This window comes from Passer montanus, unplaced genomic scaffold (assembly GCF_014805655.1).
Source record: "Passer montanus isolate IOZ18808 unplaced genomic scaffold, ASM1480565v1 scaffold60, whole genome shotgun sequence".
Taxonomy (NCBI): domain Eukaryota; kingdom Metazoa; phylum Chordata; class Aves; order Passeriformes; family Passeridae; genus Passer; species Passer montanus.
Window position 1 is genome coordinate 37,601 of NW_024371038.1, and position 20,747 is coordinate 58,347.

At 37.5% G+C, this 20,747-nt stretch overlaps 1 protein-coding gene across 1 annotated transcript in view; it reads left to right on the plus strand.

Annotated features, from left to right (window-relative positions):
• The first annotated feature begins 664 nt into the window (after positions 1–664).
• Positions 665–20,747, plus strand: part of ADGRL2 (adhesion G protein-coupled receptor L2) — a 309,215-nt gene continuing 289,132 nt past the window's right edge. The window contains exon 1 of the mRNA XM_039727088.1: positions 665–712. The gene's annotated coding sequence lies outside the window, so the exon portion shown is untranslated. The remainder of the gene's footprint in view (positions 713–20,747) is intronic.

Below are 20,747 nucleotides of genomic sequence, written 5' to 3' on the forward strand. Positions count from 1 at the left end.
CAAGGAAAAAAAAGCATGAAAGGAAGCAGTGGTGTGCAAATCAAAATAACCCCTTTGTCTTTCTCTCTGGATCCATGCTTGGAGAAGAATAGAGTGTAGGGGAAGAATTCAGACCTGTCTTTGTTCAGTCTCCAAAGGCAACTACTTTCTCCCTGGATGAGAAAGAAATTTAGTTTTAATGGTCGTGGAAGCCTTCCTTTATTTTAATGATCAATACAGGCAGTTGGCAAAAATGCTGTCTTCAAATAACTAATAGTTGAAGATTAAAAATTAGTTGGTTTGGGTTTGGTGTTTTGGTTGGGATGTTTGGTATGTTTGTTTTTTTTGTTACCGCCCTTCCACTGCAACATAAGATTCATCAGTTTTTCACCTGCTGTCAGCCACTAAACTGAGCTCCTGGGTTAATTCTGTCCTTTGCTTTTTTTGCTGGATAAATATGGATTCATTTCTGGTAAGGGGTGTGATTAAATGTATCATGTTTTACTTTTTTAATGCTTTAATCTTAAATCCACAAATATTTTGTGCTCTTTTTGCAGGTGACAGTACTCCAGTGACACCACCTTACCTGAAGCTGGGCAGAATGAAATCTAATCTTTGGTAAGAGACCTATTTGAATGGAGGTGCTGCTGTGACAAGCATAATGTGGTGGCTTCTTCCTTGCTGTTTTCTTTCATCCTTTCCTTAAAGCATTGCTGATGAAGTTGAGTTGAAGGTAGGCCCCTCTAAATTTTTCATGTGCATTTATCCCCTGAATTAATGTTATCTTTGGCAATTTTCACCAGTTATGCGATGCAGTGCTGCCTGTCTGCCCTCTGAGCTTTCAGGCTAGCTCAGGACCCAAGCTCAGATCACAAAATTGCAGCATGACATGCTGCCACTTAAGCACTTAATTATACCTAAGGAGACAAGGATCCACATTGTACCCTTTACAATAGAGCCACAAGAAAAAATAAAGTCCCAGTGCCTTGCTAGCCAAAGGGATTTTTGCCAGCGCCAAGTGGTGGGAAGCATGAAGAAATGAGTGGGGTGACTCCTGGAACTGCCTGTGCAGCCACGGTGACAAGTTTTTTAAAAATGCTGCTTTTGAGAGAGAGGCCAGTAGTGTTTGGTGTCAAGGGGCTGAAAAGGGTGCCATATGGGGCTGAAAAGCCTCCTGAAAAGTCATTCCTGATGAACCATTTTCAGTGCTCCCCTCCTACTTGGATGGTTGTACTTACCTGGCCACTGTGCTCTGGCATCCAGGTTTTGCCAAGTGGTTATCTTCCTGCTTGCACCTGTTTATTCTGTATCTGCCTCTCTGGAAGGCAAAGTCTGGAAGGATGCAACCAGCTATCATTGATTCTATTGGGATTTGTCCGTCTGGTTGAGCTAATTTCTCCTGGAGTTCTACCAGTGGTCTAATTTAATTACCTTGTTTCAAATCCAGTTTTAGCTGGAAATGCAGAGGAATACAAATCCATGAAATTCATCTATTTGCATAAACATATACTGTGTACTATGTACTGTCTGTACCCAGCTTCTCTTTTCTAGTAATGATGGACAGTCTCTAAGTCATTGGGCAGGGGCAACTAGTTTAATGGCAAATGTAGGTCTTGCAGAATTTCTGAGCTTTGTAGCTTCATATAAGTTACAATACTGCTTGCTTTCCTTGGAATACAAACACCATTGTGCTGTAATTTCATCTTAAAGACTTTTTTGTTCTCTTACTAGAAAGAAACGTGCCTTTGTATAAGTTTATTTGGAGGATTCAAGTATGTTATATAAATTATTTTTGTGCTAGATAGATGTAGCTGAAATGAATTGCTAGAATGTTTAGAGTGGATGAAAATCTGTATTCTGTATAGCCACTGACTGGTGTAGAAGGTTGAGGCATTGTGATTTGCTCTCCTGTGTCTCTGGTTTGAAGTTATAGGAGAATAATAGCACCACACTTGATGGCATACTATAGTGGGACGCTGAAGTCACACTGCAAGGTGTTTAAGGCAGTAATAGAAAAATATCATTTTAAAATAGAAAGGTGGATAGTGCTTAGGGCTTTCCCTAGGACTGATTTTGTTGTAGGTTATTTGACAAAATCTCATCTTTCTAACTACTGAACAAAACATTATATGAAACAAGTATTTGTCTTCAGGAAAATGTATCTATTATGTGTTTGAAGATAGGTTTACTTTGTATTCTACAGAAGCTGGACATGCAAATAGAGTATTTGCTTATAAATTCTTATGGTCATTGAAGAGATTTTACCTAATTCTTTTCTTTTAAATGAAAAAACTATGACAAAGACAAAGATTTTAAGCCGATGATTGGGATCCAAAGGACAGATAATGCAGACTCCAACTGCGTTTGTAATAGTTCAATTCTGTACGTGAAATATGTTCTCTATCTCGAAAAAGAATGAGAATACGAAAGATGTTGTGTCAGTGATTCTTCAGATTTTCATTCTATTGATCAGAATTGAAGAAAAATGTATTTCTATACACTTACCTCCTTTTTTCAAATTTCCTGTCTCAGTTCTTTGTGTGCTCCATGGAGAGGCTGTATACAATTATGCCTTGCTAGTAAAACAAGATAAAATAATATAATCCCATTGCATTGTCACAGAGATAAAGCATATGGTAACTTTTTGTTTTAGTTGATCAGCAGGGTGGCCTAGTAAAATGAATTCCCATCTCCTGGCTTTGGCTTATCTTCTGATTCCTGAGAGACACAACAAAGAAAAGTAACAATAATAATAGAAGTCGTATTTTTGCTTTCGTTTGATGTGAATATTGCAATAGTGGAGTCTCATGACAGAAAGGACAAATAATTGTGTGTACTACCTGAACATCAGTGGCATCACATGCTGCAGTGTGACTCTGTTGAAATGCTGGACTTGTGAAAAAATAATTACACAGTTATAATAACAGTAATAAAACCACATTGAGTATGCTATCACCTCTAGCCTGGTTATAATTGGTACCACACCTAGAGGTCCTAAATTAGGTCTGCTCAAGTACTAAACATAAATAGCATAAGTTTCTTCCCTGAACAACTCACATTTTTTAATGTTTTCTTTTCTGGAATGTGCCACTCCTGTCAATTATTGCAAACATTTCCCTTGAAAGAGACAAAGTCTCTGAATCTCATCTGCAAAGTTTTCTTTATGTATCCAAGAAGAGCAGTCAAATCATCAAACTATTATTTTCTCAGAAATAAAATATAGGCAACTTCTGCACTTTGTATGTTTGATTTGTTAAGAGTGGTTGTTCTCTCTTGGTTTGAGCAGCCTGAAAGGAAACACACAGCACCTCCTGCATTGCATCTTGCTTTGCATGAAAACACTGCTGAGCTTCCAGACAGGGTTTTAATTGAGGCCATACTGGTTAATTTTGTTAAAAGAGTCTCAGCACATAACTCATATTAGAGAATTAAGAGAGGTTGTTTCTCTATAGGCTCTTTTTCCTTGTTATGCTGTGAAAGTGAATTTCACAGGTACTAAATGTATTTGCCCACCTCTTTTTTGCACTCCAGAGAAAGACTGCTGCACAAATCACTGTACAAAACCCCTCTGAGCCACGTTCAGGAAGCCTGAGTGCCTGTGCTTGGACTGGGGCTCTGCATCTTTATTAGCAATTCTTGTTAAACACCTTTAATTTTGCGGTGGGTGTCACAAGGCAGGATCATTTAGAGAACTTGCATAGTGCATCATGGTGGTGTCCTTCAAAGCCTTCGCAGTACCAGCCTCTTCCCCTCCTCCCAGCCCTCAGTAAGCACCACAGAGGGGCTGCCTCTAGGAAGGGCTTCAAAGATCAGCCTCACTGCCGTTCTTTAGCGGGGGGGTCCTTGTGCCCCCTTCTGAGGCCACTGAGAAGCAGCAAAAGCTATATTCCTGAGCCTGTAATAGATGCAAATTGTGCAGATGAAGGAGACGAAGCTCTAACAGCCGTTGAATGCAATCTGTGAACACTACTGTTTCATTTATAGTGATGCTACCTAGGCATTTGCACTTAAAAGGAACAGTAAAGAGGTGTCAGAACAATCGCAAGGCTGCAGAATTGAAACTGCGGCAACGACGTTTTGAGCCATGTGAAATGTTGCCTGCAAAAGATCTTCTTTTTCCGTTAGTTTTTGTTATTACTGAAGGCTGCTCTAGTTCTCCTTGTTTTATGACACCGACTGGTTCATTTGCCTTCAAAGACTCAAGATGCAAAGAGGCAGGGAAACAAATTAAGTCAAAACTGCAATAGCTGGTGAAAACTGCACAAGAATGTCATGGCTGCTCTTTATTTGTCTATTTAGGTTTGAAGTAGCTTTGCTATACAACTGGATGGCTGTTTCACTAACTTGCCAGCTGCCTCTAGCAGGCGGCAATAGAGTTGCTGTAATGTTTCAGGGTTATTCTTGCTTGCAGGACAAAGGGCTGATCCTCAATTGATGCAACCTTTGGAGGTATGCATATTACCCTGGTGAGGATCTGAACTGCTGATGCCTTTTAGTCTTTTTATTTGAAATAGAGAAGAAGTTTTGAAATAGAGAAGGTGAGAAATTGCACACTAAAAAGTTAAATAAAAATCTAGTGGCTGTCAAACAACAGAGAGTTACTGATTAACAAAGAATAACGGGCTTGCATATAGTGTCCTGTTAAAAGCACAATAAGCTGTGATTGTGTGCTGAGATTATGATTATCTGTAAGCACTTGCTGCTTACTGCCTGCAAATGTGAAAGCTATGTGTGCCTAGGAAAAACAAGGAAACAGAGGATTTGTTGTACCCAGTAGGTGTGTTCAAAGTACCCTAATCCCACTGAATAAGAGCAAATACTGCTTGAAAGGGAATATGGAGTTTTAAAAAGGAATATATGTGGTTTGTTAAAAAAAAATAAATGGAGTAAAGCTGTATAAATTTTAGGGTATGATTGGCTTTGTAGCTACAGCAGATTAAGATGCATTAGAGGACCTGTTGTCATTCTGGATCTTCTAGACTTCCTGTGGGATACTATTATCTGATTTTTATTAATATCAGTAATTTGAATTCCATTAGTGTTCAGAGACCCTGATTTAGACTCAGTCATAGTAATGCAGCTGTATCACAAAGAGCTCACAGTTTAAATAGACAGGATAGGCAATTAGCAGGCAAATGTCCCACAACGAAAGAAGATCAAATTACCTAAGACCTTGTCATATGTTAATGTTAGTTCATTTTGTTTTTTACATACCTCAGAAAAATGAGTAATCTCTAAAATAAGAGCACGCTGTTCTCATATTTTGGAAAAGTTTGAGGAAAACTAATGATAGCAAAATGCTCTCAAAACCTTTTATTTGATATACTATAAGTTTAAAGTGATGATGTTTCTCATATAATATGAATTGCATCTTTAGCTTTTAGTGAGGAATGTATTTCCCAGGGAAATGCAGGAGGGGCAGCAGGACTGTTTGTTTTAATAGTTCTGTGTGTGGGTCTGAACATGTGAGTGAGCAGGAGATCAGCAGGGCAAAACGTGCCCTAAATGCTGTAAAGTCTTATACAATTGTGTCAGGCAGTAAACCCAAATGAACTTGCAAAGTCATGCACTAGTTCAATTTTGGAAAGGAAAACCTGGCTTTGAAGCCAACCAAATCAATCCCTAGTTCAAATTAAATTTGGAGTATCCTGTGAAGCTCCAATACACAACTCCAATAACAATCAGCATTTAAGGTGCAGGCAAATAATGTTTCATTTAAAAGAAATTGAATAAGGATTACTGAAAGAGAAAGTTTTTGATGTTGTTTTGTCATTAAAGTCAAATTATAGCATTATTGTCCTAATCCCATATGTCTCAGTCATCTCTCTCTCCCTCCGTCTCTCTTTAGTGCACAAAAAGCCCTGTGCGTGGTTGGTCTTGTGTCTTCATCTCATTAAAACCTTGCCATGCAAATGTATCATAAGTGTTGCCTGAAGACTTCTGTCTCATGCAAAATTTAGCTTAAACTCTACTGGCATCAAATAATTTGTTATGCACAAACCTTCTGTTTGGTTTGCTGACATTCCTTCTTAGCTGCTCTCATGGCGATTCATTATCTTGTGATATGGATTTCCAAGTATCATCTTTGTATTGATTTTTATATCTTTAATAACCACTCCACAGAAGATGGCTCCACTTGGTGTCATTGATCGCATCAAAAATTCAAGGCTTACAGAAATACTAGACTGCTAATTGGTAGCAGAACATTTCAGACTTCATCTTAATACAGTCTTAATCTTCTGCACTAACCTGACTTGAAGATTTCCTTATTAAGGCTAAAGGGAAACTTGTGAATAATTGGAAATTACCTGGTGAGAACAGGTAGAATGTGGTAAATGGAAATAACAAGGGTTAGATCTGAAAAGCAGCTCTCTTTTGTCTCTTCCCCTTTACCTAAGTATCCTCCTTAAGGAAGAAGCAGTACATGATTCTTCTAGCTGTGGAAAAAAATGTATGTTCACAGCATCACATACCATGCAGTGGGCCAAATGGCATTGAGTTTCTGATGGATCCAAGACAGTTATTAGGTTTGACAAGTTCAAAAATGTGCGCTGTAGGTCACTTCTCTCAAAAAGAAGAGATCAAAGAAAGGTAATTTTAATCTTTATTTCTTTATGCAAAAATTAAGGGCTCTATTTGTAAGCTAGACAGTCAAGTCTTGGCTAGGTTTGAATCTAGAATATCTGAAAATGTGGGCCAGAATAACAAACTGAGAGTCCTTCAGTCTGTTTAATTTGCCTTAGTGTGTTGTTTAAAGCTTCTATCTTGTTAAGTTTTTCAGCAGTGTGGTTTGTCAATGACAAGGAGGTGAAATGTGTGTCCATATTTTTTTCATGACTATATTTTTTCACTAAGTGACACTTTTTCACTGAGATTTTCCCCAGAATTTTGCACTTTTTATATTCTAAAACTTGAAAGCAACTGAAAATAAACCACACTGGGTTTCAGGGAAGGGGTTTTTTTAGAAAATCCAGTGATAGACAAAGAATATGTAGAGACAGCAACTTGTTAAAATCAGGAAAGATAATTTCTCAAAAAAGCTGCCCTTGTAAATTGTTAAAAAGCTGTTTAAAAAAGTGTCTTCCAACAGCCACATGGTCTGTGGATTAAACATAGCAAGGCAGATTGTCCAGCTACTACTAAGAGTATCAATCAGGGCTACTCAATCAGTTCTTGCCAATAAAAGGCATTGAGACAGCACCAAGTCTGCTGGTTGAGCCAGACACTGCATGCCATCTGTGCAGTGGGAGCTGCCTGGTATGTTTCCTAAAAGATTAGAACAGTTAGAAACATAGGATCTCCCACAGGAATGTGAGAGACATCATATATCTGGGAACTTGGTGAGAATAAAAATGAAATGTGTTCATAGAGCAGGCTGGAATAACCTTGGTCCTTTTTGACCTCTGTGGTAAGCAGACCTCTTTTTCCACTAGACCCTATCAAGTCTGTCAGGTTAGCACTAGTTTCTTTATGAACAACCTAAATTTGGAGCTGGCTGTAAGAAACTCACATTATTCTCATAAAGTCCAATCAAAAACACATTACACGGTTAATGCATCCATACACCTCTCAGGCCTTTATTATGTTCCTGTTGTCACTCTCAGACTGAGAGGAAATTGTTCACATCAACCAAATCTTCTCAAACAGGAATCTAGCAGCACTTTTCATTTCAGATTTTTACTGTGTTCATCACTAACCTGACTAAGGAATGTATTCATGGAGTAAACCAATCAGTCAAGGAAATGCTGTCTCCTTATTTCCAGGGAGAGGAACAGAAAATATGAGGCCAGTCTAAGCGCTGCTTATTTACAGGGGTGAACAGTGACTCACAGATTTGTGTCTAGCCCTGCGGAACAATTCCTGTGAATGATTATATATGAATGCACTCCTTAGCCATCAGAATGACTGAGGGATTTATGGTTTGGCCCAGGGTAGGCTATGTGATGAAGGACAGTGATATATCTGGAATGTAGTCTAAATTTACTGACATCCAACTTCGTGTTGTTCCTCTTAGTTTAGAATTGGCTTCCATTACAAAAAAAATTAAAATACCTTTGTAAGCATTAAATTTATTATGGACATGATCTTTGTTATGGATGTATACACTACTTACCAATAAACAGAATTGGAAGATGCAGCATATTGGCAAAAATTTTTTGGCTGTATACTTGTACCTGAATTCAAATGGAAACACCTCTCCTCTTTACCCACCAGTAGCAACAGAATACTCATAACAGAGTACCAGAGTGAACGTGGTTCAGATGTCTGTTGAATCTCTACTCTTCTGTTCTCTTAAGGTTTTTTCCATCTTTTTTTTTTTCCCCTAGCTATATTATTGAGCATTCAAGGATTGAGAAACAGTGGGCAAAAATGCTACTGGTTCTTACATCAAAAAGGAGGCACTGAACAGTAAAAGCTTAAGAGATCACCCATTAGCTTTAATTTCTGCACTTTTTTTTAAAATTCCATTAACTGGTTTGTTTTAAGAAAACTTTGTATTTTGAAAGAAAATACCCGTATTCTCATGCCTTAGTCACAGGCTACAAGAAAGAGAAGGAATCTCAAAGTGTAACTTAGATCTTTTAGTAAGCACCATTCTTCAGATCTGTCCCCCACTCTGTCCACCTGCCAGTGTTCATAGTTCACGACATGTAGCTGTGAGGGCTGGTTGTGCTGCAGGACACGAGGGTAATTCCCATTGATTTCAATGGGTATTACATGCATCCTGCAGCGGGAGAGTAGGGCCCTCAGGTTTCACTGAATAGCAAATAGTCATGTAAAATCCACGGATCCTATTCTTTCCCTGCAGGGTATGTTGAAGTCAATGGGAGTTACTTGTTAGATGCTGTGATGGGAAAAACTTATCCTTATAAGATAAAGCGGTCCATTCATTGTTGCATTTTGATTAATTTTTTTACAAAGATCCTAGCAATTAGATTTTTTTCTGTAGAAAATATGTTATCTTCTGACCTTCTTTATTCCATTTTATAATTAAAAATGAAGCTAATCAAGAGGAAAATGCCTACAAAACAAAAGCCCACAGAAGAAATGTGAGAAAACTGAATTTACAATATTGCAATGGATTTAGTGTAGAAGTTAAACAACTCTTTGTGAGAGACTAAAATGCTATTCTCTTATAAGACTCTCTGCTCACACCAGATATCCTAACACAAACTTATAGCATTGATTCTACTGATCTAAATAAGGAACTAGAATTTGGCAAATCAACACAGAATTTGACATCTGTTTCTTATAGTTTGAATTTTGAGACTGAGTTTCCATCAAATCAAAGTTTACACCCGAAGCAGATTTTAAATATCTCCTTCATTAGCATGTTATAACATTAACTGAAGGAAAGGCTTTCTTCCCATCCCCCTGTTCTCTTCTACTCTTCCACCCCCAAGTGCTCTCCTTGAAAGCAGCAAAGAACTTAGGAAATCTGGGCAGTCTATCAGTTTGCTATGGTTCATTTTACCTAATCCAGACATCCAGCACAGCAGGGGGAAAACTGCTGTATCTAGTGAAACAAGAGCATGAATAATTAAAACTCTGTTATTAATGAACTTCCAGTCGTTATGTAAATGAAACTGATTTCAAGTCTAATTTGTCAGCCTGAATTCTTTTTCTGTTCTCCTTTTGTCTAGGACAAGAACTCATCATAATGGACTTGATAATAAAACACTGGCAGACATGCTGTGTGCAGTGCCCATCTGAGTTAGGGCTCTTAGCATGGTTAATTGATACAGTTACTGCGGATAAGTCTATAAGGCATTTGTATGGCTTTACATTTTACAAGCTTTTTCTCTTTTTTTTTTCTCTTTTGACAGTGCTAGCTATTCTTTGCACATTCCTCATTACCGTTTACCTTTACATGAGGGGTGGCTTGTAATTACTGGCTGGTAAATACTTTCCTTCCCATTCCGTGCGCCGTTCAAAGACAGCAGAGTTCAGAAAGGTCTGTGGGAAGGGAAGTCTGTAGTTATCAAACAATGGCTAACAGTCACCAGGAGAAAAAGCCTGTCAAAGCACAAGGCTGCCGGGCCCTGGGTCCTTGCCCCATTGTCTTGGATCAGGTGTCAGTCATCGTCCTGCCCACTGCATTTACTGTGATACGAAATAACCAGTATTGAAGTTACACAGAAAGGACAGGCACTCCACTGGGAAGGGTGAGATTAGGTTTTAAAAGAAACCCTGAATTTTAATTTTTTTTTTTTACTTTCACCAAAACCAAGCAGGATCTTTTGAAATATCCCATGCCCTAAATTGGTTGAGCCTGTAGGAGACAGCCAGATAGAGTGAGGTAGGTGGGGCTGAAGGGTTGCCTTCAAATGATGATTTGTTTTGGGGTTTTTTAAGTCCTCTTGCTTTTGTCCTTTAATTCTCACCAGTTAAATCTCTCTATTTGTCTTTTTGTTTTTTGTCAATATATTCCATTTATTTTGATTTATTACTTCTGATTTATACTGTCAGAGAAAAGTTGTTAGTGAACGTTCAGAAAGTAACTAAGCAGAGGTGCATAAGCATTTATTTCCCTATATACTGTGTGCTAAGAAAGGAGAGGTTAACAAAAGAATGCTCAAAATAGGATATTAAGAGTAATTAAAAGTAAATAAATAAATAGATAAAGAAATAAACCCAGACGTGGAAGAAACAGTGTCTGCAGTCCCCTGGAACCAGCCTAGGTGTGGTATCAAGGGTGGAAACTCAAAACTGGACACTTTATGCACAGGAAAACTGTGAAGTAAGAATTATTTATTTTAATCTGTGTCAGGAACAACCCATCTCTTTTTTTGTAGCTTGCTCTTTAGGGCTTTTTTCTTTTTTATGATAAACTAGGAGTGCCCTTTTTTTTTTTTTTTTCAATCAGCTTACTTACTTTAAAAGGGGCAAAAAGCATGGCTGGATCACTGGTTCTACTCATAGGAAATTGAACAAGGGTGAAAAATTCTCAGTATAGAAGTGGGAAAACATATATTGAAGACTTCTCTGTTTTTTTTCTCTTTTCCTTCACCCTATGCTTTCTCTCTGTGCCACCATTATGCAGAGGTCTAAATAAATGCATACAGGGTAATATTTAGAATTACTCTCTGAGCAGACTGGCCTACTGGCCCTTCTTTACCCTGGTGGACCAGGCAAAATGTGATGGCCAGGGAGCTGGAAAGAATTAAGACGAGGACAGTTCCTGGGTCAACTTGCCTGCACAGGGAAAGTTTTTGGCTTGTCTCCTAAAACCCAGCGTGTTTGGGAGGGCTTCTGAGCATACCTTTGGTGCCCTGTGGTACACTCTCAGTTGTGCTCTGTGGGGCAGTGGCCAACACAACTCTGTCCTGCCTGAAAGAGGTTCAAATGCTGTGGAGGAACAAGTTCCTTGCTTCCCTGGGTGAGGCAGATCCCAGCCTCAGGCTTTCCTTTGCAGAGCTGTTCGGGACATTTCAATTCCCGTACCATCTTTCCTTTCCTATGCAAATTGTAAAAGGTAGTCAGGGAATATTGTGTGGTTTCTGTCAAAGGAGGAGAAAGTTTTAAAAGCAACTCATTTCTGTCACACCTTGAGCTGGGAACTACATGGTGCTTTGAGCATTCTGTCAAAGAGGCTTGGTGTACTCATGGTGTGTGTTAAAATTGCTGTGGGAATATTGCTGGTTGAGAATATCTATTAGATGTATATTTAGAGGATGTATTTTAATATCTGCTAGCCTGACTTTATTATTTTTACAGTAATAAGACCTAAAATAAATTAGATACTTGCTGAAGCTTTAAAACATTCTTGCAACATAAACATAATGTAAAATCTAATTCAGTTCTAAGGTTAGAGCTGAAAAGAAGCAAAAGAGAAGGGAAGAGGTTCCATGTTTCAGTGAAACAAGTTTTGTGCAACAAAGCAGGTGTTTATAGAACGCTTCATTTTAATTCAGTGAAGCTAATATCCCAGTTTATGTTGTTTGGAGTAATAACAGTGTAACACAGAGCTGTAGCAAAGATTTGCAGGTTTCCTTTAGGTCAGTAACAGTTGCTATAAACACATCGGACTATTTTTTTTTATTATTATTATTCTACTCCATCTACATCCTGTAACTGGAGGGGAGGGGAAGGGGAGAGGGTTAACAGTTTTTACAGTTTAGAAGGCTTTTCTTTTTGTCACATTTAAACGAAATGTACACAGGTGGCTAGGTGGCACTGTGGATTAATGTACTTCTGAATTAATGTGCCTAGAGTGGCTTGTATCACAAAGTAAGTATATCTGAAGTGCAAGCTTGCTTCCCTTCCTGGATCACCATGTGTGCAGTCACTTGAATTGCATTATTATTTATATCAAGATCAGAAATCCAAAATAATAGACACTGTAATCATGAGAGAATTATATTAATGAACCTGTGTTTTGGAGTTATATACTGCTTTGCCAACCCTGCTTTTCTGCTGAGGCTTGCTATTTATTCTAACTGTAATAGAAAATCACCTAAACTACAAATACTGTTTTAAAAGGGAAAAAAAACAAAAACAAAACAAAACAAAAAAAAAGTTTTTCCCGTGTTGTATTTGGAGTTTAAAAAGTTGCTTTACCAGCAGTATGGGCACTGAGTGTGTAGTGGCAGTACTCTAAGGCTGGCAACTGTGGGTTCCTTTTGAAGCAAGAAGTGTTCAGAATTGCATGCTGTAACTGCTGAAATCCAACTATCCCAAGCAGGCAGGCACACATTGCCTAAAGCCATATACAAATTATGCCTCTCTGCAAACCTATTTCAATGTAAATATTATCATTTTTTTAGGGGTAGTCCTTCCACTGCAATAAAATTGATAAATTTAACTCAACAGCAACTTTGGTAAAGTTTAATGATTGCAGTAGTCTCTGCCTGAAGCCAGATGAACCATACTCATTGAAGAAGTTTTGCCCATTTAAAATGTTTTGCTTCTCTAAGGAAAAGGAAGTAGAATTCATATAACCAACAAAACTCAATTATTGCACATTCTTAGTCTCCTCTAGTCAACTCCAGAGGTAATAATCACTATAGGGATTTCTAAAAGGTAATTACTGTATATTGCTTAATTATAGTTTATTAAGATCAAACATACTTCAGTATTTAGTTGATGTAACAGGAAAACACAGTCTGTGTTTATAGTTTTAAATGCAAACAGTGCAATCTGCACTGAGGCTTAAAAAAATGTGGATTTTAGGATACAGCAGTTTAGATGTCAAGACTACTGCATTAGCCACCTTCCCCTTTCTAAGAGAAAATGCAATTTCTGTAACCTGAGGCAATAGTTCTTTATAATGCATTGTATATATTCGTTCTTACTCCTTCTTTCTACTAAAGCTGAATGTTGTAACAGGGGAATTGATCAGGTACAGAGTATTAACTGCAAGGTATTCTTTCATGTGCAGTATTAGCCAAAGATGTATACAATTAGTTAAAGAAACAACTTTGGAAAGAACTAAGTGCCTGTAAAAATCAAACTGATTAAGAAAGAAGTACCTAACATCCAACTAGATCTATTTTCCTTAAATTGAAAATGAAAGCTGCCACTTCTACTAAAAGCCCTTGCAGCCAAGAGATTTCACAGCAGTTCAGTTAAAGCCTACCTAATGAATATAAGTTACTTTACTGGATTTTAGTTGACTTTGAAATTAAAGTCTGAAACCGTCGGATGCTACTAGCAAGCAGAGCTAGACTATAGCAAAATGAACTTAATAAACTCCATTGTGCACTTAGATCCCTAGTGAGATTTGCCTTCCACCCATGACCAATTGGTATTATTTTTGTGGTGACTGGTACTTTTGTCTCTGAGACTGGGATTTCTGGGAGTGATTAGCACTTTTCAGCAGTGATTGACAGGTTGTAGCAGCAATGAGACAATAGGAGGAATCATTAGGAATTCAAATGCAGATTTTTGTTTGCATGCTTTAGGACTGATTTGTGTAGAAGTGAAATCTAGATATGAGGGCAGAAATCAGCTATTATTTCATCCATTTTAACAAATTACAAAAGGAGAAAGATGAAAATGTGCTGAATAAAAAAATAAAAGAGAACAGGATAGACAATATGATCACATTACTGTTAATAAGATTCTGCCACTATGTCAGTTTTGATGTGGGGGGATTTTTGGTTTGTTTTTTTTTTTTTTTTTTGGGGGGGTTTTTTTTGTTTGTTTGGGGTTTTTTTTGTGGTTTTTTTTTTGTTTTGTTTTTTGTTTGGTTTGGTTTGGTTTGACATTTTTTAGTGTTTTTTTCTGGAGAATCCTCTCCTAAGTGTTTTGTACAAAATGCTGCTCTAAGTTTGTAATACAAATGGTAGAGTACAGTTTGTAATGAAAATATTTTTTATTACTGCTGAATTAAAATCCCAGCAAAAAATATTATCACTTTGCAGGGGAAAGGTATATGTTGGTGTCATACTGAAGCTTGAAAAAAACGTCTCTGTTGCATCTAAACAAGAGGCCATAGGGAAATAATTATAGTGACTGATTCCAAGCATTGACCAGCAATTGATAATTGGCCATAAATAATTAGGAAATAATGGCACGTCAGTGGTGTAAATTATGTAAATTTAGTAGCTATGTCTCTAGATACTGATTGAGTGCTTTACAAGTGATTTTTCTTATTCAGATTATAAATTTAATATACTGTACATGACAATTTAATCTTGTTTGGCATCAAAGCTACCAAGATAATACAGAATTATACAAGCCTAATCAAAGAGAGAAAAATCAGATGAACATCATTATTTTGGAGAGCTGGTTTAATGGGAGTTGACATTTTCAAAAGAGCATGGATTCTTTTTTTTTTTTTAACAACAATTAATCTGAACTAAGTTTCTGAAGCAATAGGCTAACAGAAAAAACACTGACTGAAATTATAGATGTAAGTGTGTGCTCACAAGGTATTAAATATTTAAAGTATGATTTTGTATAGCACACCCTGTTTGCATAAAATTATCATAGCCCTGAATTTTTATTCTTAAATTGTGCGCTCTTCAGAGCAAATGCTGTATTTTTTGTGTTGTGACTAAACTTCTGAGGATTCTGTCATCCTTTCCTTCTCTGTTGATATCAGCAAAGGTCCGTAACTTTAGTACTTTATATCTTAGTACAATCAGATTATGTTAAAACCCCCGTCATATTAGCTAGCACGCATTGCACAGAAATGCATAATGCCTCCCAAGAATACAATTTAGAGCACAAGGGGTTGGGCTTTTGTGAATGAAATGTAGTCAACGTTCTATGTAGTCTTAGTTTTGCTGGACGTGTTACCATATGTGCTGAAAGGTGTTTCAAAATTGATGACATTTAGTCCTGATAGTATTTCATCTCACAAACTACTTAATGTTCACCAAGTGACCATTTTACTATGCATAGTTAAGAAAAATCCTAATCTAAATACAAAATAGGAATTTTCCATGAAGTCAGCTAGTTCCTGGCTATCAATGGAGTCTAATTTGAAAAAAGCTTGTAAAAATTTCCAGGTAAGATATTCTGGTGGAAAACTGGTGACCCAAATAGGCGTGTCTCCACCACAGTGTACTCATTCACGGAGTAGTTGTTGCTGCAGTATCCCACTGCTGCATCAGTGTGGGAAAGGTTTCAACCCTCCTCTCTACCTTCACATTTTCATTCTTATTAATTGGATTTGGCATCTGGAATCAAACCGAACCTTTGAATCTGCGTTTAGCATTCAGCCCGTATTTGTCTCCCACTGAAGCTGGCTGTGCTGCTGTGGGACCAGGAGGGGTGCGCTGGCTCAGTGAGGACAGCACACTGTGGATGGGCGGATGAGGTGGAGGAAATGGGGCTCTGTGGGGTGGAGGGAAGAGCAGGAGAGACACAATTGTGCAAACCAGTGTTAGCTTCCAGTGTCCTGCCAGCCCAGCTTGGAGCATCTGCTGTTCCTGTGTGAGCAGCAGCTCCCACAAGTGACACCGCCCTGCCTGTACTTGCCTGCCAGCACTGCTAAACATTTCTGCTTTTGGTTCCATTAGAGCTAGATACTCACCAAAACTGCTGTCAATTCAACATTAATATTATATAAAAACAAAAAAGCACCAAACTCCTGCCAGCTAAAGCCTCTTCCTCCACCTTTGCTTTTAGTGAAGAACAATTTTTAACTCACACCTCTTCTAAACATGATCTTTATTTAAATTTATGTTCATTTCTTCCTGTTTTCTTTCATGTGGTTTTATTCATATCTCTGATTAAGAAATAGCTATTTGCTCATTATCACTTTGCATTGGAAGACTTTTTTCCCTTATCTAATTAGTTATAAAAGGCTTTTTTTTTTAGGAAAAAAAAAAGGTCTGATTGCTCCTTCTGCAAAACAGTCTAGACATTCTGAGGGAACTAACTAGGGAAAATTCATATCTGCATTCTAAAAAATAAGGTAATTTTAAAATAACTCCCAGGATAAAATGGACATATGGTAAGAGATAAAATGTGTAACCTAACCATATAGATATTTAGATTCACACTGCCTTTTTCTGGTTCTGTCAGTGCTTTGTATGGGGAGATAAGGGCAGACTCATAAGGCTATGATTCAGTAGAGGCTATTTCGACAAGTTTCCACTCCGAGATTCTGTTCATCAACCTCTAATTAGCACTTCATCGCTTTCAGCTTTGTGTCACCCAGCTGACTAGAGGAAGATGACACCTCCAACTTGAACTGGGCTTTTTTCCATTTTCTTGGAGCTCATCAAGACATGTGGTGCTTTCTTAAAGTGCAGCTGGTGCTGGCACTTTCATTGTAAATTTAAATCGCTGTGTTTGGAAAAAGGTGATAAGAACAGTTTGTTTCATGTCCCTGGTGTTTAGCCTGAGGCAATTCCCAGCAAATATATTCAAGGCTCCTTCTGGTTTGATCTGCTACACTTTTTTGTATTATTATTATTAATAATAACAATGCTAGAAAATATATACATAAAAGAATACTCTGTGCAGTGTATAAATTTTTCCCACAGACACTAAAGTTTAAAAGAAAACAAAACCCCTTTAAGCTTCAATTTAGAAAAATGGCAAAAATATGGAGTTTATGTATATGTTTGGAGAAGGAGGAGTCAGGGTTTTGCAAGTTCTGGGGGGTTTTTTTACATTTTCTGTAACACATATTTTGGAGAAAAAGACATTTCATTTTTATTGATTTTACATTCTGCTCTATTGCTCATGCAATAACATATACCAGTAATTTATTACATGGAGGTTTTTTTCTGCCTATCCCATTGTTATATTACTTATGAAATAAAGCTAATTGAAAATGGTATCTCAAAATACTTATGCTTATGGAGATATGCTGAGAAAGACAGTTTTCAACATTTTAGCTGCGTCCATTATATTCTCCTCTTAAATTTTTATTTGTGTACATTCACACTGCTAAGATCTGAATGTATACTGCTTAATGGGTACATTTTCTGCCCTTTAAAATGTCTGATAAAATGTTTACAGCATTAAGAAAAGGGACTTAAGAATTTATACATTAACTTTTCTATTTTTAAATTACTATATAAAGCTTTTTTCCTCTGAATATGTACCCCATATGCACAACTTAGTTATTCACTTAACCAAATTAGAGAAATTCCATCTCAAGAAAGCAGCTATTGTATGTTTATTTAGGGGAACTTTTCAAGCTCACAGTTAAAAATAATGTTTCGTTTTGCTATAGAGTAGGAATTAAAAATCATGTTTGCTAGTCTTTTTCTTTTCTTTCAATATTTTTACTAACCTCTAGAAATAAAACTAATCTTAACAAAATTTCTATCAGTTTCTTTGTATTTGGCTTTTCTGGTTTGCTGCTGTACAATTTAATTCTGTTTGAGACCTGGGTCGTAAGGACTGCAACACCACAATAAATGGCATTAAAAGTCTGAGAACCTTCTATAAAGGCCTTATGGAGTGAGCACAGAATTGTCCTTCTCTTCAGCGAGGCAGAAATAAAAGCATACATGAGAAAAATTTAGCTTGATCCAACTTTTGAAAACTGAGCCAACACATTGGCTTAGATCTATTTTTTGCATTCTGACTAATAGTTCTGGTGTAAATTGCCGTATTTCCATTGCTGTAGAAATTAAACTCTGATTTCTCTGTGTATGGAGAGAGGCAACATATGTAGATAGTGGCACAATCCTGTATTTATGATATTCCGTTTTTCTATAAATATAGATATTCTGTGATTATCAATAGAGCTTCTCATTAAAATTCAGATTTAGATACAAAATGATGCCATTTTGTCTTAATATTTGAAAACCTAAAAATATCTCTATAGCTCTGAAAATCTGTATTTTAGCATTTACATTCATCAGTTTATTGCAGTAGGAAATATTTCAAACAGAAGGAACAAATTGTTCCATCAAAGTACTCTAATAATTTAGAAGAGCATTTTTTTCCGAGCAAACCAAATATTAGGAATGAAGTTTAATCAAAGATCTAGTGCTCCATTTCCACTGAAAGCAGGAAATAACTGATTATTTCTCCGAGTTTTTGAGAATCAGCCCTGTTAGGAATAAGATTAAGCTCAATTGCAGTCTTGAAGAATTGGCGTCCTCTTTACTGCAACCCTGTTACAAATGGTTTTACATTGTAAAAGGCTTCTCTTAATGATTGTTTGCTCTTTTGATGAACTAGCTAATTGTCTGCTGCTCCATTCATCTTAATTCAGACCCATTACCCTTCATTTTTCCTCTCTACCCTTCAGCAGCTCCTGCTATGGCCTCACACTGCTATTGCAGCCAGCAATGTAAAATTATTTTCCTGCGGTGCACGAGGAGCCTCCTTGTGCTATGTGCCAAGTAGATGTGAAGTAAGTGGGCTCCCTCTATTCCACAGATTTATGGAGCTTTCACTGTTACATTCCCACCTTTATACCCCAAATCCCAGCTTGGCAATTTCCTTTGTGTTGTTACTGACTAGCCTGACTAGCCCTGACTTGGGCACCCGGGCTCTCAAATTAACCCTTCTCCTCCGGCATTTGAGAGGTTGGGTATGGGCCAAGGTGTGTCCTAGAGAGACACCTGTGACACAGGATGAGGGTTTTTTTACTTTGAGCTTCTGGCTTCTGCCTTCTGCTTCATGACCCCAGATGACAGACAAAACTGATTTTGTACATGCAGGAGCACAGGGAAGCCTCTGCACTGATTAGGAAATGCATTTGATGAAGGTTTACCTACAGGGAGTTTCAGGCTGTCAAGTGCATGAATCTCACATCCAATATGTGGGACTTGGCTGATCTGCATTTCTTTGCCTCCGTATTGTCTTGGTTTTCTGCCACTGGTAAAACACTGTGGATGGCTATTCTGAATTTCCCTAAAATTTTCAAACATAAGATTAGTTATATTCATTTTGGTTTTATCCAGAAGCTGTCAGATCAAAGGTATTTTATAACCTTTGGCTGTATAAATAGTTATATGAATAAGAGTTGCTTGCAGTTTTCACATATTTTGACTTACCCTATGTAGTGCACAGCAGTCAGCATTTCTGAGAATGGCTAATGTAGGACTGGATGGAGATATCTGCATGGATTGACAATTGGTGATAAATAGGGATCTTCTTATTAACTGGGGATAAGAGATATTTCCTGGTGAGGGCCGAATTCTCCACATAAAGAGAGACAAGAAAAGAAGGGTGGCAGCGACTATGTTTTAGTTGCTAGGCACTTAATTCATCCTCAGACCTCAAGGACTCAGCATGGGGAACAACTGAGATAAATAATTTGCATTGGCTGTGTCATCTCTTGCTTTTGCCAGAAAGTGTCAGTTTTTCCTTTCCTAGTAATAGCACTGATGGCAATTACTATGTTCTAGTATGTTTGGTAAAGGATAGCCATGTATCTATGTATGAAAGTATATTAAATGAATGGTGCAAGGAAATATTATGGTAATGGAAATGTTTGTGTGAGCCAAATCCTATCTGATAAACAGATATGGGTTTTTTTCAGTGTAATTCACCACCACAATGATAACCCAGCAATATAACCAATATAAGTACAGATATAAAGGTATGAAACAACATATTGTCAGAAGCAATAAAAAAGATTTAGCAATGTGTAAGCAGGATAGATCCACAAGAGGCCAAGCATGGCAGTAGTTTATTATACATTCCTATCTAACTGAAAGTCATACTGAGTAGAATGTAAAAGAGAAAGGAGTGGTAAATTGTGATGGCTGTTTTTATTATTCGGCTCTTTAAGAGAGACCTAATTTGGAATTTGCATTTCACAAGAGTTCTGAGTTTTTTGTGAGTCTCATTTTAAGAGCATTTAGCATTTATGTAACTTCTTAATTCATCAAGGTACAAACATGAACTCTAAACAGCTGCAATAGCAGCTCAGATGAGAAGGTGTGTGTGCTGCTGTGCCCTAGGTTAGTGCACCACTAAACAGGGAATAGAAACAGGAATGTGTCCATGTCCCCCCTGTGCAAGAGCCAGCTTTGGTATAGTGATGAGCAGCCCCTGTTCACTGCTCTTTATTGGCAGCACAAACCTGCCTAAAGCCATCACGGAGAGATGGGATGACAGTAATACAATTGCTGCTTTTGCTCTCTTTTGTGTAGTGATGCTAGATTAGTAGTTAAGAAAGAAAAATAAATTTAAAAAAGATCCCCAACTGCATGCTTTCCTGAAGCTCTTTCTCAGCATGCACTTGCTCAGAGCTCCAGGAAGCAATCTTACCAGTCCCAGCATTAGCAAATTAAGGTGACACATTTATGCATTATGAGATTGGCTTAAAAATCATAAAATTACAGAACCAGAGGGGAAGGGGGAAAAAAAACCCAAACAAAAAACCCCCCAAAAAC